General features: G+C 43.6%; 1 long non-coding RNA gene, 5 other non-coding genes and 2 pseudogenes across 9 annotated transcripts; all 8 read left to right on the forward strand.

The window, feature by feature from the left end:
- The first annotated feature begins 1345 nt into the window (after positions 1-1345).
- Positions 1346-17734, forward strand: LOC116591907. Of its 4 annotated transcripts, XR_004286235.1 has the most exons (12): positions 1346-1427; positions 2115-2202; positions 6517-6601; positions 7475-7559; positions 8430-8521; positions 9437-9521; positions 10738-10788; positions 11460-11543; positions 13087-13150; positions 15035-15156; positions 15448-15479; positions 17358-17734. It is a non-coding gene; the product is annotated as an uncharacterized LOC116591907 (long non-coding RNA). The 4 variants fall into 4 exon arrangements; XR_004286234.1 differs by having other exon boundaries at positions 15035-15479; XR_004286236.1 differs by lacking the exon at positions 15035-15156.
- Positions 1724-1792, forward strand: LOC116592224 (annotated as a pseudogene).
- Positions 2487-2561, forward strand: LOC116592240. The gene has a single exon (XR_004286404.1). It is a non-coding gene; the product is annotated as a small nucleolar RNA SNORD113/SNORD114 family (small nucleolar RNA).
- Positions 3455-3528, forward strand: LOC116592234. The gene has a single exon (XR_004286400.1). It is a non-coding gene; the product is annotated as a small nucleolar RNA SNORD113/SNORD114 family (small nucleolar RNA).
- On the forward strand, positions 4766-4845 carry LOC116592239 (annotated as a pseudogene).
- LOC116592207 lies at positions 6907-6978 on the forward strand. The gene has a single exon (XR_004286378.1). It is a non-coding gene; the product is annotated as a small nucleolar RNA SNORD113/SNORD114 family (small nucleolar RNA).
- Positions 7890-7964, forward strand: LOC116592199. Its single transcript, XR_004286371.1, has one exon. It is a non-coding gene; the product is annotated as a small nucleolar RNA SNORD113/SNORD114 family (small nucleolar RNA).
- Positions 8875-8950, forward strand: LOC116592201. The gene has a single exon (XR_004286372.1). It is a non-coding gene; the product is annotated as a small nucleolar RNA SNORD113/SNORD114 family (small nucleolar RNA).
- Positions 17735-27469: the final 9735 nt, after the last annotated feature.

Genomic DNA, 27469 nt, shown 5'->3' on the forward strand with positions numbered 1-27469 from the left:
ATGTTAATATGAAGCATTATGTTAATAATCTTTGTAGGAAATTTTTGTATCAGTTGTACTTCAGTTAAAAAAAATCAATGGTAGGATAAATGTAAATGGATAAATTTGAAGAGGGTAAAACACTTTATTATTAAGATATATAATAAGGAAATATAATTGGAACGGGAAATAAAATGATCAGGTGTATATATCTTAAGTGAGAATGATAGACATTGATAAGTAATAGATATTGATCGAGTCCATTAAAATTTGACATTTGATTTGTTAAGAGGAAAACAAATATTACCATTATTAAATGTCCAGATGACTATGCAAACAAATAATGGAAACTATGAGTCATTGGAGGGAAAGTCTCAATGTTTTCTCTGCTTAGTACTCTTCAGAATGGATGCTGGAACTGATTTCCGCTTTGACCTCATTAAATAGTCATTGTGCCTCTATAAGGAGAGACCAAGGTGAGTAATGGTCAAAGCTGTTGTCTTGGATTGGGTCATTTAAAATTGGGTCATATTAAAAATTATTAAATTAATTTAAAAGTATACCATGACCTAATGACCTAAAAGTGTACCATGACCTAAATATGACAGGAAACATTATATTTTAATCTAGAATGTATAAGACTGAGCTCCGTTAATGAAATACAGAGTCTGTGTGGGAAAAGATTCTGTAAAGTGATGTTAGGGATATTCAAGAACCTGTTCTAGTGTTTTTTATGAAGCATGTGCTATTACTGTTATTAATGAATTCATAATCTAATCGATGCTAATGTAGAAACAAAACCAGACTCAGTCATGACCAGTGATGATGACTGGAAGCTTGGCAGTCAAGGACGAAGAAAATGTGTCTGAAACTGGGAGTTCCTGGGTGGGTCATGGTCCCTCTGTTTCTTCCACTGAAATTGTTTCCATGGAGACATGTCAGGAATATACAAAAATCATATTTTTGTATTGATTTCATAGTCATAGATTAGTTATTGTTAACGGAATAATGATGGATGTATTTAAAGAAATACAAATAAATCTATTAAGTAGGTGAACCATGGTTCAGTCATGATGTATGTGCTGAGGCAAGAGATACCATTAATAAGTTTAAAACCATTGATACCCATTAAGAAACCGGTAGATCAGATGGCTAAGGGTCCATGTGGGCCATGATGAAGAAGACTGAATTTAATTTTTGGGGTCAGTCTTTAGATTGTTTTATGCTTTTGCTAAGATAAAAAAAATTCCATATTAAGGAAAAGTAATGAATACCTAATTACTGCAATTCAGAAAGCAAGGATCAGTGGCAATTAGGTCTCTTTTTTTTTTTTTTCCTTACCATCAATTCCGCTCTCTGTTCCTCAGAATGATGCAGTTGAGCTGAATTAGCATCTTTCAAGATCAAGAGCTCTGTGGCTGCTTCTGTCTGATAGGACAGAAATTAATGTGAGTAACAGTTGAGATGATTTACTTGGTTCCAGTGCTGTATTTTGAGATTAAAGAATGTGACTGTGTGTCAGTGGAAATATGGGATGTAGTTAACATTATTTTGATTAATCCATATAAGAAAAACAGGTCATTATGATACATATATTGAAGTGCGACTAATTCCATACATAAATGACAGACATAAAGACTCTTCGTGAGTTTTTATGAATGATAGCATTTAAAATTGTTGTTAATGAGTGAGTTCTACAATCAGTCAACCCATAGAACTGAATGAAGAAAGAGAGGGGCGGTGTTGGACCGATGATGACACTGAGCCTATGAGTCACATGTGATGAACACGTGTCTGGAACTCTGAGGTCCAACAGGAAAGAGATGTCGTTCGTTCTATCTGCTTGAATTCACTCTTGAAACTGTACGTCAGGAAGGGACAAAAAGAAATAATAGTATTGTAATTTGGAACGGACCATAAGTGGACCGTTCTATGAAATGCATTTTGTCCTCGATGAAAGGACGGTGTGGAACCGTGTAAGGAGCAGTTACTGGTGACGGATTCAAGTTCGACATTTGATATATGAAGAAAAGGATATTACCATAATAAATTCTTGAATAAATGGGTGGCATACTCTGTGGACCAAGGGATAAACGTCTTAATTTTTTATCATCTGTTCTGCTCTTTACTCCCAGAATGGACACACTTGAGCATACTTAAGGATTCACCTACAGTCCGTGATCTTGATGTTTGCATCTGCCTCTTAGGAGCGTGGAGATCAGTGTGAGTAATAGTCAGCATTCTTGTTTGGTCTGAGTGGGTCAAAGAAGGCCAGCCATACCAGTTGACCAGTTTACAATATCAGATGGATTTGAGGCATTAAAGTGATTAACAAACACTAAGTGCAGTTAATGAGAATGATTTAGTCTGTTTATATATGGTATTTTGGATGAATGTTAGGGTTGGTGAAGGATCTTATTTCCTGGTGTGATTTGTATCTATTTCTTGATTAATGAATTAGTCAGTAAAGAAATGTAGATGAGAATGGGTGGAAAGACAGCCAGTCCTGGACCAGTGATGATGACGGGGGGTCCACGGGTCATGGATGGTGAATCATGGGAGTGTGGGACTCCGAGGGCCAATACGGAAGGAATCTAGTCTATTTCCCATATTTCAAGTCATACCGTAGGCAGATTTCAGGGTTATATAGTGAGTTTTTTCTTGGTCTTTGTGTTCATGAATTATAAAAATATAATCATGAAGGAATGAATGGCAGAATAAATTAGCAAATGTATAAATGAATAAAGATGAAGAGGGCAAAGCTTTGTTCGTTACTAAAATATCTAGTCAGGAAAGTGAATATTAATTTTCACTGGAGTGGATGATAAATGGACCGAGGGTATTACATCTTTGAATAAGATTGGTGACACGGACGGTGGTAGGTAGTAGTACCGGCCTGGGTCAGTTTCAAGTTTGATGACTATTGTGTTGAGAGAAAGATAAATAAATTTTACTATAAATAAATACCTATAGGACATGTACATTAAGTACGGAAAGTGTAGATCAGTGGAAAGAATGTCTCAGTCTTTTTACCATCTTTTCTGCTTGATACTCTTCAGAAACCAGCTGACTTAAGTATTCTTCTGTCATTAAAGCTGTCACATTATCTCTGTTTTCAGAAAGACACCAAGGTAGAGTAAGAGTCAAAGTTCTTGTCTTTTTTTTTTTTTTTTTTTGGGTCATTTGTGTGAGGCACTCACTGTATTATTTTAAAGTATTAGATTTAATTTAAACGGTTATCTCTAGCCCATTGATTAATGAGATCTGAAACTTTGATTAATAATGTGCAATGTTGAAGTCCCTCAATGAAAAAGACACGGTGTATTGAGAAAGATTTCTGTTGATAGATGTTAAGGGTGGGATTCGGGGATCTTGTGCTTGCCTTTTCATGAATCATGTATATTTTATTATTATCGGTGAATTAATGATTCCATACAGGTTTAGAAATGAATGAGGAAAATAAGGAGGCTTCACATGGCCCATGGATGATGACTGGTGGCTTGGAGTCAGGGACAGTGAGTAAAATGTATCTGGAATTCTGAAGTCCAGTACAAAATGTAATTAGTCTGTTGATCTCTTCTGCTGGAAGTGGTCCTAGAAGCACAGGTCAGAAATGTACAAATAATCATAGTCTTATGTTAGATTCCTAGATTTTGGGTTACTATTTATGGATCATTGACAGAACAATTAAACAAATAAAAATAAAGAGATCAAAAAGAAGAGGGCAAAGCATTGTCCAGCTAGGAACTTACGTGATAAGGCAGACAATAGTAGTAATAGAAATTGAAAACACCTGTACCCATTAAGGCATAAATGGAAAAAGAATTTTACCTCTTTAGGTTAAGATCATATAGACACTGATAATGTGGACGTCAAGTTTGGCTGTACAGGATCCATTCCAAATCGGAGGTTCTTCTTTTGTTAAGAGCGAAATATATATACATTATGAAAAATTGATAAATACCTTAGTAATTGAGTAAGTGAAATGTAGAAAAAAAAGTTATAGAGGATACGGTCTCAATTTTTAAAAGATCACTTGCTTTGTTTTGTGCTTTTTAAAAAAAAGATTTTATTATTTATTGACAGACACAGTGAGAGAGGGAACACAAGCAGGGGGAGTGGGAGAACCAGGCTCCCTGCTGAGCCGGATAGGGGCTCAATCCCAGGACCCGGGGATCCTGACCTGAGCGGAAGGCAGACGCTTAACTGGCTGAGCCACCGAGGCACCCCTGGTCTTTTTCTTATGGGAAAGGAAATCAAATATACCCAAAATAATGATTGCCAAAATGACCAACCAGGGTAAAAAGCGAGGTAGGTGGAGACAGTTTCTCAATTTTGTTATCTTCTGCTGTGATACTCTGTACTCCTTAGATGGCCACTCTTGACCTGATTTAAGGATTCTCCCAAGGTCACAAACCGTCTGGTGGCATCTTTGTGTTAGGAGCATGGAGAATAGTGGGGCAGTAGTCACAGTTCTTGACTTAGTTCGAGTGGTTTTTTAAGAAAATTATTCACTGCATTATTAAAAAGTATTGAATATAATCAAAGAAGGTCAACCCCGGTGATGTTTAATATCAGATTGATATGAAGCATTGCATTTTTTAGGCCATAACTGAAACACTGAGTTGAATTAAATGAAAGAGATTTAGTCTCTGGGTGAATGATTCTAGAGGTGGATGTTAGGGGTTTTTCAGGGACCTTATTTTTTGTGTGTTTGTGATTTACCTGCATTTCTTTATTAATTCATGAATAAACAAATGTAGATGAGAAAGAAGATGGGCAGTCATGGTCCAGTGGTGATAACTGTTGGCGTTTGAATCATAGGCAATGAACAGAACGCCTCACATGTTGGACCCTGAGGTCCAACACGAAAAGGCTAGTCCATTCACCATATTTTAAGACCGTTGATAGATTTTAACATTCTGCAGTCATCTTTTTCTTGGTCTTTGTGTTCATGAATTTTAAAAATATGATTATAAAAGAATCAATCACAAGAATAAATTTTCAAATGTATGAATGAATTAAGATGAAGCGGGGGAAACATTGTTCGTTACTAAAATATATCGTCAGGAAAATGAATATTCATATTCACTGGAGTGGATGACAGATGGACCCAGTGCGTTACAGCTTCGAGTAACGGTGACTGGGGGCTGGTAGGGAGTCGTCAGTAGCATGCTGGGTCAGCTGAGAGTTTGATGTTTATTGTACGGAGAGGAAGTAAATATTACTGTACATTAATGAACACTTAAGTGACTGTGTACATGAACGATGAAAACTGTGGGTCAGTGGGGAGAAGGTCTCATTTGTTTTAATCATTGTGTCTTCTTGGTACTCTTCAGAATGGATGGACTGAGCTGATTTTAGCTTTTGCCATAATTAAGATTATATTGTCTCTGTGTCAGAAAAGAGAGCAAAGTGAGTAATAGTCAAAGATGTTAGCTTGGTTTTAATCATTGGTTTAAGAGTATTCCTAACATGTATCTAATAGAGCACATCAAACCACGTCACCATTGTTAAAAAAAAGTATTAAGCAGAGGGACGTCTGGGTGGCTCAGTGGGTTAGGTGTCTACCTTCAGCTCAAGTCATGATCCCAGGGTCCTGGGATGGAGTCCCACATCCAGCTCCCTGCTCAGCGGGGAGCCTGCTCCCTCCACCCCCACCCTCTCCCCCCGCCTGCCTCTGCCTACTTGTGATCTCTGTCTGTCAAATAATTAAAATCTTTTTTTAAAAAAGTATTAAACAGAATAAAAAAGTTATCCATGGCACAAAAATAGATATAATAGAATCATTTGTTGATTAAACAAAAAAAAAAAATGGAAAAAACCTAGTATATGGGAAAGGATTGTATAGAACAGCATTAAGGATATTCAGGGATCTTGTGCTCATCTTTTCTTGAATAAATGTATCTTTTTTAATATCTATGAATTAATGATTTAATTGAGCACAAATGTAAAACACTTGAAGAAAATGTGGGTCTAGCATGGACCAGTTGTTGTGATTGGCGGTGTAGGAGTTGTGCATGACTGATACGTGTGAGGTTCAACACGATACCTAGTCTATTTCCTGTTCGACGTGCTCTGTTAGACACGTGTTAGGAACAGACAGATACCATGTCCTCATTTTAGACTCATAGATTTAGGGTCACTATTACTAATGAATCAATGTTAGAACCATCAAACAAATAGAGATAAGAAGGTCACGTGTTTTTCAGTTATAAACCTATGGGGTGATCAGGCAAAAAATTTTGCTAAAAATTGAAAAAAATGATGCTCCTTAAGAAATAAAGGGATTAAGAATGTTATCTCTGTGGTTGAAGGTCACATAGATACTGTTTAGGAAGAGTCAGTTTTATTGTTCTGGATCAGATCCAAGTTTTAGGTTGTTCCTTTTGTTAAGAGAAAAAAAAATTATGGAAAATTAATAAAAATATATCAGTGAATAACTGAAATGCAGAAATCAAGGACCAATGAAGGTAAGATCTGTTTCTTTTTTTTTTTTTTTTTTTAAAGTAATCACCTGTTCTCTGTACTCTTCAGAGCGGACCCATCTGAGCTGATTCAGTACCTTCGGTGGTCACAGGCTCTGTGGTCGCATACGTGTGCTGGCAGCATGGAGACCAGCGTGAGTAGCAGGCAAAGTATTTGTCTTGGTTTGGGAGGCGTTTAAAGAGTATTCAGTGTGTTATTAAAAAGATGGCCGATTGTACGGTTACAATAAATGTATGATCGAGATGGTGCATTTTATTATTACACATATGTAAAGCCAAGGTTAAGGGAAGAGATTTATGTGAGAATAATTCGCCATACAGATTAGGGACATAAAAACTCTTCTTGGGGTTTTGTAAATCATGGTGATTACACATTATTGTTCGTGCATTCATGGTCAAGAAACAAAGAGAAACGAATGAAGAAAAGGAGGGACGACACTGGACCGATGATGACCGCTGGTGGCGTATGAGTCGTGTACGATGGATACGTGTCTGGAACTCTGAGGTCCAGCAGGAGAGAATTCGAGTCTGTTCCCTTTGCTTAAAGCGATTTTCCATACAGAGGTCAGGGATACACAAAGATTTTTCTGGTCTTTTTGTGTGCTCATGGTTTTTTATTCCATTATTATTATTGGATAAGTGAATTGAGGAAAGAAAGAGAAAAAGAAAGAGTGAATGACAAGTGGAGGGAAGCATCGTCCGGTTATAAAAATATGTGACCAGGCAAGAAATGCTGTGGAGATATATTGAAAACACTGAAGTCCAACAGCATATGACTGTTAGCCTCTTAGGTTAGAGAGAATATAGACAGTATACATTATGGACAGTTTTATGTTTTGGGTCCGTGGCAAGTTCAGAATTATTTTCTTAAGAGAAAATGAAATAAAAACACTCGAAATTAACGATTGCACCCACGGCTGTCTGAATTAAAGAGGAAAGGAAGGATCAACGGAGAGATGAGATGGCGTAATTTTTTTTTATCATCTCTTCTGCTCTGTACTCCGCAGAATGGGCGCGCGTGAGCTGATGTAAGCATCGTTGACGGTGTTGAGCTCCTGGCTCCATCTGTTTGTTAGGGGCATGGAGACCAATGTGAGTAATAATTAATGTTCTTGTATTGTTCTGGGTTAAGAGTATTCATGTGTAACGAGTTTCAAAATAAAATCTTAATCTCCAACCGTAGCCTAGTGGCAAATACAGGGTGGATCGGAAGCATGATATCAGTGGGTGCGTCTATGAAAACCTGAAGATGTTGATGAAAGAGATACATTGATACGACAGTGATTCTATATACAGATTAGAGATATCAGGGCTCTTTCTCAGTTTTGTGAGTCATAGGGTTTACAAGTGTAGTTAGTGAGCTAGCAGATTCATCAGTAAGTATCATAGAAATTTCGGAAGGAAGAGAAAGTGGACTAAACTTGGATCAATGATGACGGCTGGTGGCGTATGAGTCTTAAACGATGAATGCTACGTGTCTGGAACTCTGAGGTCCAACCCAAAAGAAATCTAGTCCATTCTCTCTTTTTGAAAAGATTCTAGAAAACAGATGTCAGAAGTATACAAGGATTGCACTTTGGTCTGTATGTTCATGTGTTTTTAAACTTGTTACAACTGGATCAGTAAAAGAACATTGAGAATGTGTTGGGAAAGGTCAATAAGGTTAAGCCTTGTCCAGTTATAAAAATATATGAGAAGGCAAGATAAGCTGTTGATATTTACTGAAAAATCTGATATTCACCAGGAAGCAAATACTCCTTGACTAAGGATGATACAGACAGTGTTACCAATAGGCAGTGCCCCTGTTCTGTGCGGGTGACAAGACCTATACCGTTTACTGAAGAGAAGATAAAACGTTCTCTCAAATAAGTACCTCCATGACTGACTCAATAAAAGATGGAACTCAAGGGCCAATGCAGATAATGTCTTAACCTTTCTTTATCTCTTCCTGTGTTCTGTAAGCCTTGGAAAGGATGCCCTTGAGCTGACGTAAGCATCCTTCAGGGCTGTGAGTGCCATGGTTACACCTCCGCACTGGGAACATGGAGACCCATGTGAGTAATAGTCAAGGTTGTTGTCTTGGTTTCAGTGTTTGCCTGGTTTTTTTTTTTTTTTTTAAAGGCATTCACTGTATTATTTTAAAAGTAAGAAATATAATTTTTGAAGGTGAACCATGGCCCTGGTTTAGGGATGGGGCTGACGGAAGCATTGTTTTGAGTGATCCTTCCTCGCAACACTGAAGTAAAGTCATGAGAGAGGGTAGTGCCATGAGTAATAATTCTGTAGACAGATGTTAGAGATATTTAAGGATCTTACTCTGGTGTTTTAGGACTTCAGGTAGTTCTTTCAGTATGATTGATGAATTAATAAAATTCATGTAGACACAGATTAAGATGAGGGCCAAGTCTGGATCAATGATGACCACTGGTGGCGGTATGAGTCATGAACGATGACTACTACATGTCTGGAACTCTGAGGTCCAACCCTAAAGTCAGTAGAAATCGAGCCTATTCCTCTGTTGGGAAAAAAATCCTATAGATAGATGTCAGAGATACGTGACAGTCTTTTGCTTCTAATTTTATGGCTCATAGATTATGATGATATTAAACAGAAAAGAATCAGTGGAAGGTCACTAAAGTATCTAAAGGATTAAAGATGAACAGAGTGAGGCACATTCCAGATTATGAAAAGATGTGGTGAAGAAAACAGTATTATGACTATAATCTGGAATGGATAAAAAGTGGACCAAGGGCGTGACCTTGGATTACATAGCCATTGATAAGTAATAATCAATGTTTGCTCTGAATCAACGAACGGGAAGCTCAGCATTTGCGCTAGGAAGAGAAATGTAAGCAGACACCATGATAAGACAATAAATATTAAATGGCTGAGTAAATGAGAGGCAGAATGCAAAGTATCAATGGATAGAAGATCTCAAATTGTCTTCTTGTTGCTCTTACACTCCTCAGAATGGGGACCGCCACACCAGTTCTGGCATTCCGCCTGGCCTTGAATTCAGAGGTTGTCTTAGGAGCATGGAGACCACCAGTGTGTGTGAGTAATAGTTGGGGTTCTTGTCTTGTTTTGGGCAGTTTAAGGGTGGTGAATGCATTAGTAAGAAGTAGGAAATAAGGGACCTGGTTGGCTCAGCTGGGTAAGGGTCCAGCTCTTGGTTTTGGCTCGGGTCATGGTTTCTGGGTCATGGGATTGAACCTTGGAACTGGGCTCTCTGCTCACCTAGGAGTCTGCTTGAGAATCTGTCCTCCCTCTGCCTCTCCCCCTGCTCATGCTCTCTCTAAAATAAATGAATACATCTTCAGTTAAAGAAAAGTAGGACATATAATCAAAGAAAGCCAAACACGATCAAGGAATAAACATGAGACTGATATGGAACATTATGTTGAGTTGTCCGTACATGAAACACTGAGGCCAGTTTAAGAAACAGACATGAGGGGCACCTGGGTGGCTCAGTGGCTTAAAGCCTCTGCCTTCGGCTCAGGTCATGATCCCAGGGTCCTGGGATTGAGCCCCGTGTCGGGCTCTCTGCTTGGCGGGGAGCCTGCTTCCTCCTCTCTCTCTGCCTACCTGTGATCTCTGTCTTTCAAATAAATAAATAAAATCTTAAAAAAAAAAATAAGAAACAGACATGCTATCTGTGGGAAATGATCTTATAGATGGAAATTAGGGATGTCAAGCCTCTTATTCTGGGTTTTTCCAAATTTATGTATACTTCTTCATGAGTAAGTAGTAAATGAATGAATGAATCAATAGGTAAAATATAAATGAAAAGAATTCACAAGCTTGGACCACTGACTGTGACTGGTGACGAATGATGAATGATATATGTCTGGACATCTGTATGGAAGGGTAAAGTCACTGTATTGTACACTTGAAACTAGTATTGCACCATATGTTAACCAATGGGAATTTAATTAATTAATCAATTAGTTTTGAAAAGATTTCATTTATTTATTTGGGAGAGAGAGCACAAGCAGGGGGAGCAGCAGGAAGAGGCAGGGGGAGAAGTAGGCTCCCTGCTGAGCAGGGAGCCTGATGTGGGGCTTGATCCCATGACGCCGGGATCACAGCCTGATCCAAAGACTGACTTACTAAGTAAGTAAGTACTTACTTACTTACGTACTTACTGAGCCACCCAGGTGCCCCTAACCAATTGGAATGTAAACAAAAACTTTAAAAATTAAAAAATTTAAAAAGAGAATTCGTATTCATTTTCCCTTTCTTCCTCCCCATCTACTTTTCTACTCCACAGAAGGAGACACACTTGAGCTGATTTCTGTAATCAAGACCTTTATGGCTCATTGTGAGTACCAGTCTCAATTCTTGTCTTTGTTGGGGCTGTTTGTTGAGGGTATTAGGGTTGTCTGTGTGATTAAAAAGCTTGGAATGTAATCAAGAAGGCCACATAAGAGCCAGTGATGAGACTGTGTCACAAATCAAGGTTCATGGGGCACCTGGGTGGCTCAGTGGCTTAAAGCCTCTGCCTTCGGCTCAGGTCATGATCCCAGAATCCTGGGATCGAGCCGCACATCCGGCTCTCTGCTTATCAGGGAGCCTGCTTCCCCCTCTCTCTCTGCCTGCCTCTCTGCCTACTTGTGATCTCTGTCAAATAAATACAATCTTGAAAAAAACAAACAAACAAAAAAACCAAGTTTCATGAGAAATCCGATTTAGCACAGCACACACCCTTTTATAAAAGAAATTCTAACCCTTTAGCTCTGCGGGTATGGGGCCCAGAGTCCGTTGTCTGAAGCTCTCCTCATTCTTATGGTGGGTGGTTTATTTAATGGTGCTCATTATATTATTAAAATGGATAAGCTAATATATTAATAAATAAAATGGAGGCCCATTCATGAGCCAGGTAGAAGAATGTGGCGTATATCACTGTTTTCGAGAAATTTCTGTCACGGTTCCCTCACGTTCAGTAATTAAACCCCAAATCTGGTTTGTCAACATCCTCTTTACATTCTGCAGGCTGGATACCCCATAGCTAATTACATTGTTCTCCAGTCATGACGACCTTTGCCTTATCCTGTGGGAAGGAGCTTATTGTGCTACGTAAGTATCGAGTTCTTGGTTTGGTGGTTAGTTTGTAGGCTTTCATTGTATCAGTTAAAAAAAGAAAAAGCTCCCATCTGTCACCATGCAACACTATTACATACCCCTGACCATATTCCCGATGATTTGCCTTTTATTCTCATGACTTGTTCATTCCATAATTGGGGGTCTGTGTCTCCCACTCTTCACCCATTTTGCTCACCCTACCCCCATACTTCAGGGGACCCTGTTTCTTCTCTCTGTGGGTAGGTCTGACTCTGATTTTTGTTTATTCTTCCGGTTTGTTTTGTAGGTTCCACATAGAAGTGAAATCATACGCTATTTGCCTTTCTCTGACTTACTTTCCTTAGCATCATATCCTCTAGAGCTGGGGCATCACTGTGCTGTGCGCTTGAAACTAAATGTGACGTTGTGTGTTGGCTATACCCAAATTAAAAAAAGGATACGGAAAATGTAAACAAAAAGTGAAATAAAACATAAATGTAATTAATGTTTAAAATGTCATGCATAGACCCAATGATGGAAATACGTTACAAGCCACAGTTCATCATTAATCCAATGTGGTGCAAAAGAAAGACAAGTAAAAAACTTAGTTTTTTTCATTCATTTCAAAACTTCAAGTCTCATTTTATGTTTGTCGCATTGATTATTCATTTATTTAACCCACTGATCAAACATTCCCCTCTTCGTAAAGATCTAGGCTGTCACTCATTTCAGGGCTCAGTATTCTAGTAGTTGAATAGGGTGGTGGGCTCATGGTCATTCACCGTAACACTGAAAAACGGTTCAATGTAACATCTAAAAGTTAAATGCAGACAGGCCGTGCCTGGACCAATGATGTGAGTGGAATGCATCTGAATGAAAATTATGATCAGTCATTTTTTGAACCACTGAGGTCCACTGCACAAAGAGATCTACTGTATGACTTTGGGACAATGATAGGAAAGTTCAAGTACCTAGTTGAGAAGTGTTCATGAGTATTGATTTTATATTATTAGTGAATAAAGGAATGGGTCAATGGATATATTCAAATAGAAATAGAAATAGACCAATTTAGGGGCGCCTGGGTGGCTCAATTGGTTAAACGTTTGCCTTCGACTCAGGCCAAGATCCCAGGGTCCTGGGATGGGGCCCCACATCGGGCTCCCTGCTTAGTGGGGAACCTGCTGTGTGCTCGCGCGAGCTCTCTCTCTCTAGTAAATAAAATCTTAAAGAAAAGGCCAACTTAAAAGATATGGTGTAAAGCAGGAATATTACTAATTCAGTTCTGATATACTTTGGCCCATTAAGAAAAAAAATGCACAGATTAAGGTTGTTGCCACTTGGCGTAAGGAGCAGTGAGAGAGAGGCGTCTGATGGTCAGTGTTCAGCTCTTAGTTTGCAGCGGGTTTTAGATGTTTTTTATGAAGAAAGAAAAAATTAAAATTGAACAAATGGGTAACTAAATGAGTGTGTGCCAAGTAAGAACTAGAGCGAAAAGTATATTTTATTCCTTTTTACATGTGCCTTGTCCCCCTGAATGGCCTCCCATTGGCTGTTTCAGTCATTATATTAAATGATGAAGATCCTGACTGGGACCAGCGTGGCCAAGGACAGTATAGATTGGGGTAAGTATAGAGTAAGTTTTTATTTTTGGTTTCATCTTTTTGTTCATGGATAATGACTGTATTATTTAAAAAGAATAAATGGCTTTGTCCAATCATAAAATGAAATCGAAGAAGACCACACATGGACCAGTGAAAAACATTTGTCCTGATGAGGTCATGCTTCATTCATTTTGCAGAACTGAAAAAAACAAACCCAAAACAAACAGATCTCCGTTCAAAAAATAGATTTAGACTGCTCTCTCTGATTGAGAAGATTCTAGACTTTGTTGAGGGAGAAACGGGATCCGTGATGAGTGAAACAGAATGAATGACGCAGCAGGTTAGTGAATGACTGAGTCTTGGTGAAAACAAGAGGGACAATGTTGGTGAGATGTGGAGTATGCAGATGTGTTAGCAAGTTCACAGTGAGTTGAGGAACTAAATGGACATGTGAATCAATGCATGATGAGTTAATTAACGCCTGGGTGAGACCATGTGTAAGTAGAGATGTCAAAAGGAGAGTGAGCGAGTCCATAAGTGAGTGAGTGAAAGACCAGCAGCCCAGGGAGTCAGTGAGTGAGGGTGAGTGCGCCATGGATGCGAGGAGGCATCCCGGACTCCCTGAACGAGCCCCTGGATTCCTAGAGATCAGAACATCAACATCAACCAACAGTGAGGGAATGAATGAGCCTCTGAGTCCATTTGTGCATCAATGCGTGAGTGGAGTAACCCAATGAGTTAATAAGCCAAAGCGCGAGTGGGCCAAGAAATTAATAAATCAGCGAGAGAAGGAAAAAGTTGAGTGATTTAACTAATGAGTGAATAAATAAGTCCACGAATGGGGCCGATTAAAGGGCCGACGCATTCGCAAGTGGACACAGGCGTGGAGCGGACGTGCGAGCGAGGGTGTGAGATCACGGATTAGCGAGCGAGCCAGTGGGTGGTGGGGAGCGGATGCGGATGTCCTCCGAGAACCACTTCATTGAACGAGTGCGTGAACGGGGGAGTCGAGAAAGGAGTGAGTGAGTCAGTGCGGGAGTGAGCTCCCGCCGGGATCCCGTCCCCCGCTGCTCCAGGGGGAGCCTGTCGACCCGCTGGGGATGCCAGCACGTTACGAAGGGCTCCAGCCGCACACCCATGCGCCTGCATCACGGGCACTGGCGTCCGTGCCATCACTAAATGGATGTGCTCCGAGCGCCAGGAACCGGGGTGCAGTCTTCTCTGGAGCCTGGGAGGCGCCCGGTGAATTATTGCTGAATGAACTAATGAAGAACTAAAAATACATACGCTTTTGTGGAACCAGGATGGCCCGACTCAACATGATCTGGGAACGGTCCTTCGGGGAAGCGCGCTCAGTGTCTCATGGTCTTCGGCTTACCCTCCCACGCAAGTCCCGATTCTCCCCTGGGTCCAGCTTCTAGTGTTCACTGCCAGGCAGTGAGACAGGATACTGGCAGTTCTGACTGGCCTGGACCCTGGCCCATCCTGGGGCAACATTGGCTTGCTATGGGGGAATGGAAGTCCTGGGTCTTCCCGAAAGCTGCCCTTGCCTCTGCCAAGACTAGAGGTCGAAAATAACCTGGTCTTGTTTTTATGCCTCCAGCAAGTGGGCCCAGCTCCTTGCCTGTGCAAGCAACCCGAGTTCCTCTGGTTGTCGTTGTAGGACTTCGGGTTAGACGTGAAGGGCCTCTAGACTAGTCTCAGCGCCGCCTGCTCGATGAGGGTAACCATGGTCATAATAAACCTTATCTAGTAGGAGATTACTAGAAGGCCCACACTTGGGCACCTGGGTGGGAATAGAAGCCCCAGAACTCACCTAACGCAGCTGTAAGCGATGGTTTCAACTGTACTTATTGGGAAGCTCCCAGATGAGACCCAACTAATACCCAGATTCTCCTGTCCCAGGAGAGTGACGAGGGCAACGAAGTTCTGGAAGAACGCCAGTTGGGATGGGAGCCGCCAGCCCAGACCAGGCGTGTTTAAGGCAGCAGACCAGGCCATCTTGCCTGGGATGGAGGGTGAGAAAAGTAAGCTGCAACACCTTTGCTCTCGGGGGGGTATTTGCCCAAGACCCGCCCTCCACTCCCCCCGCCCCCCATAGCCTCATATCCTCCCTCCCTCCTGCAATACAGGCTGTAGTTTCATACCTGCTTTACAGCTGACACCGATCACCCCTCTTCCTCTCTTGTCTTGCCGGCTCCTGACCCTGGATTCCATCTCTCACTCCTGGTTTTGCATCCTTTGGTCTTGGTGACGGAACTTGGTCATTTGGCTTGGAATATGGCTTCCTCCTTCCTGATGATTGGATCTCCGCTCAGATCACTGGCCTTTCCACCTCAGAGTGAATCAGGTAGTCGTGCCCGTTCTTAATTGTGGACATTTGGGACCCTAACTTTGATTCTTTGGGGCAGTGAGCGCTCCGGGACCCCTGAATGCTGAGGGGGCAGTGGGATGAACGCTGGTGGCTTTCAGCTAGAATCGAAGGTGTTGCTGGCATGTGTGTGGACATTGGAGATGGGACTTGGGTTCTCACGTTCCCCAGGATTGCTGGTCTGCTGAGCTGTCTGGATCTCACAGTGGGCAGCAACTTGCAGTAGATTCTTGCCTCTGCTTCCCCCGGTTGCTCAGCTTTCTAAGCTGTGCAGTCTCTCTAGGTTTTTCTAGAATGCATGAGAAAGAGTCTCATGCTCCCTAGAGCCCTCTTGGGAGTCCCAGAAGCCCCACGGGGGAGCCCAAGCTCCTCCACTTCCCGCTCAGGTTCTTTGTGACTTGGCTTCTTGTCCTGGCTCCCAGCACACACTTCTGGCCCCATGTGTCACCCTGCAGACCCCCCCTGATTCTGTGCATCTGTGATCACGTGCCTTTGCACGTACTCCCGATCTGACTCTGTCCTCCCAGGGCACAATGTCTGGGTGGCTTGACCTGCTTCCCCCTGGAGTATTGGCTCACCCCACCTATGACACTGTTGCACAGCCATGAACTTGACCTCCATTCGGAAACCTCTCTTATACTTGGTGCAGGTGTCTGCCTTCCCAGCCTGGTGGTGGGTGCTGGGTCTTGGGTGTTTCGGATCCCCCTCTGTCTGGGACAGAACCTAGTGGGTTCATTTCGCAGAATCTGGTTGAACGAGACAATGAACGGACACCCACAAAATGATTGGGAGGTCATTCTGGAGGCAGATTCTGTCCTGGCAGAGAACCGGGGTCCTTGGCGCTGGGGAATAGCACCTCCGCATTACCGGGGCCCATCCCCGACTCCAGGCAACTCTACTTTTTGCCTTCTGCCTGCGTCTCATTAAGAGATATGTAACCTTAATCCTTGAAATTGCCTGGGACGGAGCGTGTTTTCACTCAAGGACGTGAACGTGGAGATTTTATTCCTTCTTAAATAAATCTCACTCCCCCAGGAAGTTTGGACAGGATGTGGGCAGTGGGACCAGGGCTCGGAACCAAACATTTTGCAAAAGGGCTCATTTCAACATTTGAAACCCCGTGGCCACTGGCCAGAGCCGAGTCTGGTTTGTGGGGGTTGCTGGGTCCTCCTCGCGAGGAAGGGAAGAGAACATTGAAAACAAGCCTTCAGCTGTCACCGAGTAGGCTGGTGGTCTGCAAGACAGAATTCCGCGGTTCCATCCTCCTTCTGGGATGAAACTGGAGTGAGCTCGCTCAGCCCCATCAGCCCTTCCTCCAGGTTTCTGGCGGAAGGCTCAAATCCCTCCGGGGCCGGAGCGGAGTCTGAGCTGGTCCTGCAGTGGATGGGACAAGTATGTGGCACTAGCCGGGACGAGATGCTCAGGGGCGGGCCCCGCTTAGGGCTCCCCCTTCCCCTGGGAGGTGGGCCCAGGTGGGGCTGAAGACCAGAGCCCGAGGAGAGAGAGTAAGAACTTTGTATCATGCCCAGAGTGTCCCCGTTCCTTAGGAGACAGGTGACCTCCGCTCCTCACTGTGGAGAGGCCTGGACGGGGCAGCTGTGACTCCTCACTAGGGCTCCTCCCGGGGCGTTCCTGCCTCCCAGGGCAGTGGCTGAGGCTAGTGCCCCAGGGTCACGGACGGCGGGATGGAGAGACACGTAGATAGGCCCGGAGGATGGCTCTCGGGGTTTGAGCCCTTGTGACTGTCTGTCCCACTGTCCCTACTGAGCTGTGGGATCCCAGGCCCGGGACTGGCCTCTAGGACAGGGCGATTCATGACCCCTCATTCTCTTCTGATGTTTTTTCTTTTTCCACCAGGAAAGAGCAGTCTGTGTCTTTGAAGTCACCGGCGCTGTCCAGGTTCCTTGTCCTGAGCTGTGAGAGAGAGAGAGGTAAGTTTCTATCGTTTACCCTGCAGAAATCTGGCCATGTGCCGTGCCCTATGGAACTCACACCTGAGCTGGGCCTCCCAGTGGGTGCCCCCCACCCCCTCTTGGGCCCCCTGAGCCTGAGGGTGCCCTCTGTCCCCCCTCTGCCAGCACCCCTTCTGCTGGCCTCTGTGCTCGCTCGGCCTCCGTGGCCGCTGGGGACCTTCACGAAGGGTGACATTTCCCTATTCCCTTCACGTGAGACCGCAGTCGGAGCCAACGGCTGCCCAAAGCACGATGGCCAGTGTCTCCACCATCGCCGTTTTGCCTGTCCCGTCAGGCGGTGGGGTGGGGTGGGGGAGACGCCGGCTGCCCCCGGACTCTGGTCCCATCCCCCACCCTCTCACTGTCCTCCAGGCCCGTGAGCCTTACTGGTCGCTTGGGGGCCAGTTTGCTGTATTTCCTTTGCCCTCGGATCGACATGTTAGACATCCTGCTCACTTGGCAGGGGCCAGGGGCGGGCCCTGTCCCGGGCAGATGTTCCCGGGGTCAGCGGCAACCAGGGGCCCCTGCCGGCCGGGGCTGCTGGTGAAGGTCCAGAGAGAACAGGGGCAGGCCTGGGTCCGTGCGTCCCTCCCGTGGCCTCTCTCCTCAGCTGCCCCCTCCCCTCTGCGGCCCCCCCGGGCGCCGCTGGTCTCCTTTCCTCACGGCCCCTTCATGGGGCTCTCTGGGGAACCCCCAGGCCAGAGTTCAGACTTTATTTTAAAGGGGCATTTGTCCAACCTCCTGTGTCCCTGGGGTCCCCCTGCTGCTTCCCTGCAGCTCTGGGCCCCTGCCCCTCGTGTTCTTGCCCATCTGACCTACGCATACCCTTTGTGCTGATCCTCCTCCTGCCCCCGCCCCCCCCCCCAAAAAAATCCCACTGCTTCGCAGGTCACGGGTCCAAATGCTTAGCACCCTGGTTAGCCGCAGGCCCACATTCCTTGGTTTGGCTGTTTGTGCGGCTGGTGGGCACTCATCAGCCTGGGGAAGGCCACACGTGAAGGGGGGGGGAGGTCACCAACAGTGGAAGCGGTCCCTTCCAGCCACAGAAGAGGGCGGGGGCGGCCCCGGACCCTCTGGTTTGAGCCCTTCGCTTTGTGGGTCTCCTGGCTCCTCCTCCCAGGCTCTTCCTCCTGCCCCAGGGTCTGCGCTGCTGTGTTGAAGGCTCAGGTTTCTCCCGGGAGGAGGGAGAGTGGCAAGGGGTCTGGAAGACAGGGACTCCCGCAGCAGTGATGGCCGTTCTCTGGGCTGCAGCAGGGCACAAAGGAAAGGGGAAGCTAGGGAGCCCTGGGCAGGTATTGGAGAAAGAGGGAGGGAGGAGCTCTTGAGGGTGGAGCTCCCAGGGGGTCCCCGCCCCGAGCTGGCTCCTGTGGGTAGGTGCTGGAGCTCCCAGGGGTCCCCGCCCCGAGCTGGCTCCTGTGGGTAGGTGCTGGAGCTCCCAGGGGGTCCCCGCCCGGAGCTGGCTCCTGTGGGTAGGTGCTGGAGCTCCCAGGGGGTCCCCGCCCGGAGCTGGCTCCTGTGGGTAGGTGCTGGAGCTCCCAGGGGTCCCCGCCCCGAGCTGGCTCCTGTGGGTAGGTGCTGGAGCTCTCAGGGGGTCCCCGCCCCGAGCTGGCTCCTGTGGGTAGGTGCTGGAGCTCCCAGGGGGTCCCCGCCCGGAGCTGGCTCCTGTGGGTAGGTGCTGGAGCTCCCAGGGGTCCCCGCCCCGAGCTGGCTCCTGTGGGTAGGTGCTGGAGCTCTCAGGGGGTCCCCGCCCCGAGCTGGCTCCTGTGGGTAGGTGCTGTTAGGCTTGGACCTCACTCACACCCCGGGCGCTGCAGAGGGTATGTCACCGCCTCCCACCCCCCCCCAGAGAAGGAAACTGAGGCTAAGATGAGTGCAGTGAGCCTGGTTGTGTCCCACACGCCCCAGCAGCCCCCCTATTAGTTGCCTCCCCAGAATGCACAGGGCAGAGGGGTGGAGTAGAGAGAGGGGTGCCCTGAACACAGAGCCCAGGTGTCATTGGTCCCCTCGAGGACACTGATGGGACACCAGTCCCTCTTTGTGCCGGGGGTTTAGGTCCTAAGAACATGGCGTCCCACGTTTACGGTTCACTCATCAGGACGGAAGAATGTAAGAAACTTTCATAGCAGAGTGTACTGATTTGGGGGCTTTTTGTCAAAACCCTGCAGGGAAGCATCTGGAAAACTCCCCGGCTGCTCTTGCCCGAGGCCCAAACAGCATGTTTCCAAACACACGGGCTGTGGAGCTAGCTCGCTCTTGGCCTGGCCCACCAGGGCTGTGGGGATGGGGCTGCCCTCCACCCCCACCCACTGCTTGCTTCCTCTCCCAGAGCCTTCCCTGCCACAGCCTCGGGGAGACCCCCGGTGGGGAGGGCTGAGACCAGCCCATCTCTGGGATGGAAGAGCATCCAGGAACGGTGTGCCTGGAACCAGATAAAAACGGGCAAGGGAGTAGACCGTCCACGCACACCTCCGAACCCAGGATCCGGGCATAGCCAGAGGCGGGGCTCAGCCTGTGAGGTCACAGGACCTCGGGGCTCTGGGAACATCCACCCCGCACAGGGGGGTACACGTGGGGTCGGAGCTATGCGGGGCTTACCGGCAGGCGTCACGTCCTTCACAAGCTGAGCAGAGATGATGAAAGAGCCATTCATGGGCCATGGGTGATGGGTGCCTTGCAATTGAGACTGTTATCAGTTTACCCCTCGGGGGACAGACAGTACTAGTAACACAGCAGCGATGACGCCACAGGTGGGCGTCCGAAGGCTCCCATCTGCGGGGCCGGGCGCACGAGTCTCGCGGCCCGCGCCCCCCGTTCCTCCCCTCCTTCACCTTGCTCCGGTCTGAGTGTCTTGGGACGCCCGTTCCCCCTTCCTTTCAGCTCTGTCGCTCTGGGAGGGCACCCCCCCCCGCCCCCACCGCCGGCGGTGTTCAGGATCCGCCCCTCGTGGAACTCCCGTGTTTGATTCCATGGCTGTCATGTCCCATGTCACTCGGAGGGTCTGGAGGGCAGCAGCCAGCTCCGATCCAGCGCCCCAGCCCCGGCGCTGGCCTCGCTGTTCCCAAGGCAGCCCCCCTAGAGTGTTGGCTGGCGCCCCATCTCCTTGGAGTTGGATGCGCTCCTGCAGGTCAGATCTGGTCTTGTGACTTGGCCCTCTTGTCTCGGAAGGTGGTCTGCAGGAGCCGCGGGGGTGTGGTTGCCGGAGCCTCTGTTTCCCCGAGGACACCTGTGATGGGGGGAGCCCCCGCTTCACTGGGTGAGTTCTGCGTTCCCTGGTTGCACTCTGAAAGGTGAAGGTACCCGTCACGAGGGGCCGCACACGGTCTGGATGATAACAGGAAGACTCTAGGTGACCCCCAGTGGCCTGGGGCGTGTGTGGAGGCCTCTGACAGTCCCGCATGCTGGCACTGCCCCCCAGAGCATTGGCAGGGAGAGGCTTGGCCTTTTCTGGCAGCTGCTTCACTTTGTGGAGGGCAGGTTGGCCAGGTAAGCCACTTAGAAGTTGGCCATGGCCACACCAGGGAGGGGGCAGGCACGGGGGTGAAGTCCGTAGGGGCTTGACCCCAGAGAGATGGCCCTGGTCCCTGGTCCCATCCAAGAGGTAGGGAACATATTCACTTCACAGCCGACTAGACACCAGGGTCCTTTTTGGCAGCTGGAGTTGGGACTCCAGGCAAACAGGTTTACCTTCATGCACCTGGCAGAAATGAATAATTATGCATAAAATTACATCTTGTTAACTCATTATTATAAAGGAAAATACAGTCAGCAATGGGCCCCTGTGCGACTTCCCCATAAAAGACACTAAGTGGATAACGAAAACTTACTGTATATAATAATTCCACAAAGTCGCATTTTTTTCTCATTATAAATGACATACGTGTGTGAGATCCTACAAAGGATAAAATGAAAACCAGGAATCACCCTCATCCTAGTCACTCACAGGTGAACACTGCTAAGTGTTTTGATGGCCGTCCTCTCTTGTTTTCTGCTGTAAATTGCACAAGTGGGTACGTGTGTGTGAGTGTGTGCGTGTGTGGGAGGCATGCACATGCGTGTTTACACACGTGTGTTAAGTATGTTATGTATTTTTAATGGGGCTCATTATTGTCATCCTATCTTATCCCCTAACCCTATATCCTGAACATCTCCCCATGCTGGTAGGTAATTTCCTAGCTTGTGGTGTTTTACTGGTTATTGAGTATTGACTGCCTCCTGACTGATTTAACGGGTTCTCGCCTGTCATATATTTAGATAATTTGTAAGGATTGCGTAAGCTGGGCTGAGCGTCTTCGGGCATCTCACATGTGTATCCGATTTGTTTCCTGACCTTCACTCTCAAAGTGGAGTAAGTCAGAGGTGTGAGCCTTTTATGGCCAACTTAAAACTTTAAGTAACTCCTTACACTTGGTGCCAACTTGCAACCTCAGAATTAGTTGAAGTAGTGCTGGTTTCCCTGGGAATTAACCAAGTTTTTAACATTTTGCCTCCATTTTCCTAAGTAACATTCTTATTTTTCTGCCTTTTTTTTTTTTTTTTTTTTTTTAAAGCTTGGGTGTTACCTTGATTTCTCAACCCCAGAACATAACGTCCTTGGCCTCACCATCCACGAGCATACCTCGGTGCCCTGTCCTCTTCATATGTTTGGTTTACAGTTTTGGTTTGGTCAGTATTCAGTGTTTATGTTATTAGAACCATGGAAACAACGCTTGACAGCTGAGCAGAAACCTAATGGTTATTTACCTGTCCTTCAAAACTTTTTGTTTTCTTTGGAATCAGTAAATATCTGGCTGTTTGTTTCTTTTGGTTAATTTTAAGGGAACTTATCAGAGATTTATTTCAAGCCTCTTAATATTTTCAAACACATTTAAACAATTTTTTAAGTGTCTTTTATCTTTTCAAAGAAATCTCATTCCTGGAGGCTTCTTGCCTCTTCTGCTCCAGATTGCTTGATCTTTGGGGTTCCTGCCCTGTTCCCTTACCAGGGAGCCCCCTAATCATCTCTCCTTGGTTGGATCCCTGATTTCCTAAACTGTGGATTATCTTTCTTTAATTACTCCTCCATTTTGCTAGAGTGTGTCCTCTAGCAGGTACCTCAGAAAGGGTTCAAGGGAGGTATATTTTTGAAGGCTTTTCACATCTGAAAAGGAGAATGTCTGTTTCACAATGACATGGATAGTTTGGCTAGGTAAGGAATTCTGGTTGGTCATCTTTCTTCCCCTCAGATTTTGAAAGCAGAAATAATTGTCTTCTAACTTCCAGTGCTGGTGATGAGAAGTCTGAAAACTCTGTGATTCCTCATCCCTTATATGTGACCCTTTTTTCTCCTTTTTTGGAATGTGCAGGCTTTTCTTATTGTCTTCTAGTGTGTAAAATTTCATGCATATACATCTTGATGTGGATCTAGGTTCATCCATTTTGCTAGGCCCTTTTGATCTGAAACTTGCTGGGGCATTTTTTTTGAACAATCCCTCAATTTCCTTCCACCTGTTTTTCTAGGACTTTTGTTTTTTGTATGTTGGATCTCTTTGACTGGTTCTTTAACATTCCCATGTTTTTTTCCCTCTGCTTTTCAACCCTCAATTCTTTGTTTTCTTTCCGAGAGATTTTTCTGTCTTTATTTTTTAACCTATTCTCACTTCTGCACTCTCTTATTTGCAACATTTTAAAATTATACTCCAAGTATTATTTTATAATATTTTGTTTCATGGATGTGATTGCTTTGATATTCCTGATAATAGTTGATACCCCTGATACCCCTGATACCATTAAGGATAGTTTTTCTGAAATTTGCTTCTTCCTACAGAGTCTCCAAGCTTTTTTTTTTTCTCTTCTAAGTGTATGTGTCTCTGACTTCCATATTCCATGCTTTCCTCAACTTTCTGGTGAGAGAGGTCCGTGCATAGATATAGATACACACACACACACACACACACACACACACACACAAATGAGCTGTTTAGAACTTCTCAGCATTCCAGCTGGTGACCTAGTTGGGACTCGTGAGTTGAGGGCTCTAGAGTGAGCTAGCTAGTGGACCCCATGTTTAGTGTTTTAAAATCTTTTTTCTTTTGGACTGCTCAGATCTCCAAAGAAGGTTTTTTAATATGTGGCCTGGAAGTATATCTGGCTGCCAGTGCCTGGGGTGGGGTGGGGGGGTGTCCTCCATTCCAGCTTGTAAATTTTGTACTCTTCCTCTTTCTAATTTAGAACTCTTACTCTTAGTAGTGCTTGCTGTTCCTGTGTCGGTCATCTCTGCATTACTTTTGCTGTGCATTTTCAGTCTTCTCTCAGGATCAGGGAAAGCGCTGCACAGTGGGTTGAGGATTTGGAGACCACCCTCTTCTTAAACAGACTCTCAGTCACTCCATCCTATTTAGGCTCGGATTTTCCTGCCCCATCGAGGCATCTGATGCTGTCAATCTCTGAGACTTCTGTGGGGTCCATGGGACACACCAGGCTTTATTTCAGGCTTCCTCAAAGCCAATTTAAATTTGGTTTTCCCAATTCTAAATTAGTTTCCATTCCTCTCTTCCTGTCTTTCTCCATGTGAGCTATCTCAAAATGAAAATGACTTCACCTCCTTTTAGCACAGTTTTAAGGGGGAAGGCAGGTGAGCATCTGTATGTAGTTCACCATATTGAACTGAAAGTCATTTACCCATTCTTCTCTATTGGCATGTTCCTCTTTTATTTTTGTCTTACAAGACTTCTTAAAAAAAGAACAGTAACTTTTTCTATCCCATATTATCAGTGTTCACCCCACTCCCATCACCCCCTGCCATTTTCACTTGCCTTTCCATTTTACGCATGGGGTTTTTCATTTTTCTTTATTTAAAACATTTTTATGTTCTAAAAATCTATCACTGATTTTTCCTTATACTTTCTTTTTTTCTTAGAAAAGCCTTTCCCACACTGAGCTTATATAGGCAGTTTCAATTTTTCCTAGTTTTAGTTCTTTCCTGATTTCATCTTTTGTATTTGAATCCTTAATCATTATGTATTGTAAGAAATAACTGTATGTTCTATTTCTGTATGTATCACATGCTAGATGCTTTAATAGTTTTCGTTTCTTGTGGCTTTCTATTATTCAATTAATCTGTTTATTCTTACACTTGTATTGCTTTGTTTTAATACAGTATTGTTATAATATGTTATTATTTGGTGGCAACAGTCTTTCATTCTCATATCTCAATATTTTCTTCATTAGTCTCACTTGTTTTTTTTCCTAGATGAATTTTAGTGCTATCAGGAAGTTAAAGACATTCTTTACAGATTTTTTGTGGAATTTTATGAAATTATGAATTAAAGAGAATTTATATTTTTTGGCACTTGGGCTTTGTATAATCTTTCACAGTCATATATATTATATATATATTCACAATATGTCTAATTTGACAAATTCACAATTCATCTTTAAGTTTATTTCAAGGAATTAAATATTGCTGACATGTTTCTGTTGTGAATTTGTTCTCTTATTTTTCTAACTGGTTACTAGTAGCCTGAAGGGAAGAGATTGCATTTTTATTGTTACTGGCTGTCTCATTGAATTCTTTCATTTTTCTGTGAGTTTTTAGTTGAATGTTTTGGAATTTCTAGGTGAAAGTCATTCGCTTCTATATGATATAGATTTAGCCTCTTTTCAATGTTTTATCTCTTCTATTTCTTTTTCTTGTCTTATAGCATTGGCTAGATCTTCCAAAACATTAAATTGTTGAAAATAGAAATCTTCATCTTGTTTCTGGTTCACTGTTAAGTATAATAACAAATAATTTTTCTTAGGTATGTTTTTCATAATGCTAATGAAGTATTTATTTTTAGTTCATATATGACTTTAAAATCAGGAATGGACTTAGAATTTATGAAATGCTTTTTTGATTAATATGTAGTGATATTTGTGTTGTTGACTGTTGATGCATGAATTATATAATGTTTCATAAATTTGAAACATTTTTTGGATCAAATGCTACCTGATTATGGAGTATTGTTCTTCTAATATACCACATGATTTATTTTGTTAGGATTTCACTTAGGACTTTTCAAATTTATTTTTTGTTGGCTTTGGTATCAAAGTTATGCTGGCTTTGTAAAACGAATTAGGGAACGTTACATCTTTTTCTGTATTCTGTACCATATATATGTCATTTGAATGATCTATTCCATGAAAGCTTGAAAGAACTCACCCATATAACTCTCCTGGGATAATTCTTTGACAACTTTTCCTGTTTCCTCTGTATTTATTGGATCCTTCCTATTTTTTTGCATCTGTAGAATATATGCTTCTTTTTCTAATGTTGCTCAGCATTTAAATAGGTGGGTACTAGAATCAGACAACTTGGCTTCAGATTCTTGCTCTGTCATTTCCCGTGTGACCTTGGGAAAACTATGTCTCCTTCCTAATTCTTAGTTTCCTCAGTTGTTAAATGATTAAAATGAGAGCCTGTAGCTAAGAGTACTACTGTGAGGATTAAAGAGATAAAGTACCTTGCACCTTGCCTGGCACATAGTGAGTGCTCAGTGATTTTATTTAGACTTATTATTAATCCTAGAAAATAATAGATTTTTCTGAGATTTTAAAAACTGCTTAGCATAGACTTACAAATAGTATTTTTATAACATTCCAATCTATTTCTATGATTGTATCACCTTTGTCATTCTTAGTTTTGTGTACGTGTACTTTATCTCTTTTCTATTAGATGAGCTGGGGGAGTGCTCTATTAGAGGTTTTTCAAAGAATCCATTTTTGGAATAATTTATCAATTTAACTGTGTGTGTGTGTGTGTGTGCGCGTGCGAAAATTCAACGATATCTGCCCTTATCTTTATTGATTCTTCCTTCTGCTTTTCCTGAAGCTTATTTTGTGGATCTGTTCTTATATTCCTTATGTTATTCTTCATTATGAAAACATTTCACGGTATGAATTTGCCTCTGCTTGCAATGTTGACTGCATAAGTTTTAATATGTAGTTTAAAAATATTTTAAAATATTTGTAATTATGCTTTTCATTTCTTCTTATTAGAAGAAATGATTATCTGAATTTAATGTACAAAAGTAGAGCTCATTTTAAAATTAATTTCGAATGGATTTGGGTTGTGTGTTGCTTACCTTGTTTTATTTAATTGTGGTTATATTTCATTGTGGCTAGAGAACGTGGATATATAGATTCTACTTTGGGGAATTTATGGATATCTCCTTTGTGCTTTATATAACAGTTCTGTAAACATTCCATGGGCCTTTAAAAGTAAGGTGTACACCTCATTTATAGGGTATAGATTTTGATGTAAAGACATTTGTTTTACTTGGTTTTCAGTCGATTCTTTTGGGTTTTCTTTGTAAAGAATGAAGTAATCTTAAAACGTAACTTAACCTCATTCTAAGAGTTTATAACATTTATCTGTTTGTTTTGTTACATGAGTCAGAGATTTTTGGACAGTCTAACTTAATATTGATGAAGTAGGCATCTTTTCTTTATTTCTCGTTTTCTGTTAATGATGATGTTGCTCGCCTTTGAATTTATTCAGTTCATCATTTACTTTTTTTTGCCTATTTGATGACTTAAGGCCTGAGCGGGCCCTTGAAACTGTTTCTATCTGTTTCCCCATTTCCTTTGGATGCCATTTTATTCCTAATGTAAATGTTTGTGAATGTTACATAACATTGTTGTGGATTGTACCTTCTACCTCTGAGAGGTGGTTTTTATCAAGCTGTTTAATGATTTTGCTCTCGGGTACTTGAAATTGCAGAGACACCTCTGTTCTATTTTCTTTTGTGTTCCTGAGTTAGGTAGCCTTACCTCCCATGTCATTGTTTCTGAAAGTCTGTAATCAAGGCAAATGTTGTTTGAACATTCAACCACAGACTTGCATGTTCCCGAGTGTTCTGCTCCTCGAGAGCTCAACATTGTGCACATTTTTAGGCAATTCTTAGCATTCCATGGATGTTCTTTAATTTTGCTCTTTTCAAACAAATAGTTGACTGCCTTAAATTTAATTATGGAGGCTAGAGATTGGTCACATTGGTC

The sequence above is a fragment of the Mustela erminea genome, chromosome 5 (genome assembly GCF_009829155.1).
Source record: "Mustela erminea isolate mMusErm1 chromosome 5, mMusErm1.Pri, whole genome shotgun sequence".
Taxonomy (NCBI): Eukaryota; Metazoa; Chordata; class Mammalia; order Carnivora; family Mustelidae; genus Mustela; species Mustela erminea.